Here is a 3,139-nt window from a genome sequence, read left to right on the forward strand (position 1 = left end):
CTCATTACCCAGTAAGATTGGTTTCGTAGTTATTTACAAAAGAGGAAAATTGCAACATTTTCTTCAAGTACGGTCTATCAGTATATTATGAATACCTTACCGTAAGCTGAATGTTGACTTTATGCCTTGGAATTACAGAAATGACTTAATTAAAAATCAATTTTTTATAAAACAATTTAGGAATTTGTTTACGATGTAACCTAATATTTGTGTGGATGAATTAGGTTTAAAATTTAAATTTCAAAAATTCTACATCGAAAATAATAGATTTATTTAGATTGCCTAAACCCATAGAGGCAAGTTAAGCTGGATTCCAACATATAAATATCAGCGAACGTATCCGGCATAGTGAAAATTCCCATTCCTCAGCCCGTCTGAACGAATATGTATAGTCCCATTTGGAATTATGGCAATAATTTTTTCACGGTACTGATATTTTCACCTATTTTTTTCACTCATACTGATATATGGGAATCCGCCTTCATGAGCATACTAATCATTGGTACCGTAGGCTATATAAGTTACAGAAAGGTACAACTTTCTGCGGATTCTATCATCCATGTTTAAAACAATCTTTAACACTAACAAACCCCAAAATATCCTCTGATTGATTAATAATGAAGTGCAAATAAGGCAATTGAAAGAAATTATGAAAGGACATTCTCAATGGAAAAGCTATCACATTCACTTTCACCGAAGGTATCAACCGGTTACCGGCCGACAGAGATATCCTGTCGTTAAAATAAAAGCATCGCTCCTATATATTCTTGATGGGCGACATTGCTCCATCATAAGGATATTATTAACATGATGTTAGTTTGAGGTTGGGTAGCACGGAAGCATTTAACATTTGTGTTGTGTTTCAGTAGCAAGTATGTCTGTCTATAAGCTTCAAGGAGCTAGTAGAATAGTTATGAGCTTATGGAACAGGGGCTGTCTGGCCAGGTCGGCTGGTCGGGGATCCCCGAGGGCCCCGAGGCCAAGGGGCCCCCAAAATGTAAGGCCTGCTTTTGCAATTCACTTGGACTTTGAATGTTTTTCCTAGTAACAATAATCCAGGCAATGAATGCTCAAATAAAGGTATAGAGGGAAAAGTTTAGAATACAATTTTCAACTCCACGGCTCTTTCAAGGATAGTAAAAGGATTGACATATCCTCACCCCTACCCCCTGTGCTAAAGTGGTGGGGTGGTTTGAAAGTACCATTTTTCCATGCTTCGCATATATTACGGAAACTATGCATTCTATGAACATTTGTATTCTGTGCAAAATTGAAGTATACAAAATTACCAACAAGAATGTGCTAATTACAAGATTGTAGAGCATTAAATTATCTTTTATTTAATGAATAATTCGACTATTTCACGCATTCCCATACGACTGTTGCAGCAGTTTTAGTTTTGAATGTCTTTGTTTGGTAAGGAGTTTAGAAACACCCCATGTGTTTAGTTCCGGAGACTTTCCAATAGGTACTCAATATGAATGTTCATACTGAAGCACACTGCCAATTTATGACGACAAAATAGTGTGATATTTGAGAAAAGTCACTTGTTGTAAATCTTGAGATTTGACACTCAAAACTAAAACTGCTGCAACAGTTGTATGGGAATGCGTGAAATAGTCGAATTATTTATGAAATGAAAGATAATTTATTGCTCTACAATCTCGTAACTAGAACATTCTTGTTTCATCAATTGTTGAATAGTTGAGACTTGAAAGAGTGGAAAAATGGAAGAAAAACTGGTTTTTCGAAAATGCATCACTTTAGAACATAAATATCTTGAAAAGTATAGGATTTATCGAAAACCTCTCCTAAACAAAACTTGTATGAAATCTATTAAGCTTCATTTTGTATATAGTTGATTATGTCAATAGAACACATCGTTTTCAAGATATAACCATGTAAGTAATAAGTGGAAAATCAACTTTCAAACCACCCTCATTCCTTCAGCACATGATGTAGGGGTTAGGAATTTTTATATGTTCACATGTACTTTGTTATAATTCACATGAGAATTTTTTATATCGGAAGTAGTAGTAAATTAATACCTAGTAGCCTAAAATTGAGAAGCAGAATTCCATACATGATTCAACCTTCTCTGCAGTGTCTGGCTACCGTACATCATAAATCATCAGAGGTCAAGTGATTTATTTACATTTCTCTATTCCTTAATTCTTTCCTTACCTTTTTACCACCCAAACCTATAGATAAAAATCACTCTGACTTACAGCATAGATCATCAACCAGGGTAAGTTTAATAATAGAGTTTTTCATTGCATCATAAATGGATTCATTAGTATTTTTCTGCCAGAATATATTGACTATTAAATCGATTAAAATTACAGTCCACTTAATCAGAAATTTGTATAACTATCTACATTGATAAAAGACGATCTGGCAAATGTTTGGAACTACAAAAAGGATAGCGCTATCGCTTTGTGAAATGATAAACAAGGATAGCAACACCAATTTTCACAAATACTTCATTATAATGGGACTTCACTGTAGGAAGATGATACAAATATGATAGAAAGATGATACATGTTACAAGAATAATAGACAAGGATAGCACCAAGTTCACCAAATACTGCCATTATAACGTGCACCCCTACATGAGGTCACCTCACTGTTTGTATCAGTGATAATGTTCACATTACATGTGGAAGAAGCCTGGAGCGTGAAATACAGCCACAGCTTTTCCATTACAATCGAATCTATTGCTTTGAAACGAACGAATTTTCTTCATGATTGGCAATCTGCCGAGTTGATGGGATAAGCTTAGATTTTGCGTTGAGGGTACAAAGGTGTGGACTAAGATATACAGACTACGAAGAAACTGGGAAGGGAGACTGTAATCATACTAAAGCGAGGTCCACGCTATAATGACAGGGGAAAAATAGGAGAACAACGTTGCCATCCTCACTGACTTGTCAATGCCTTCTATAGAAGGTAGTATTTTAATACAGGTTATTATGTAATATTAACTAATCATTCTCGTTTTAATTAATCAATTATTTTATACGCAGAAGATTATATTTTTCAATAATTTAATAATTAAGATGGAATATTTTGTTAACCAATTATAATTCCACATTGCCAAAAGAGAATGGAAAATAGGAATTTTTTTGCTTATATAATG

Source organism: Nilaparvata lugens, chromosome 5, assembly GCF_014356525.2.
Source record: "Nilaparvata lugens isolate BPH chromosome 5, ASM1435652v1, whole genome shotgun sequence".
In the NCBI taxonomy this organism is placed as follows: Eukaryota; Metazoa; Arthropoda; class Insecta; order Hemiptera; family Delphacidae; genus Nilaparvata; species Nilaparvata lugens.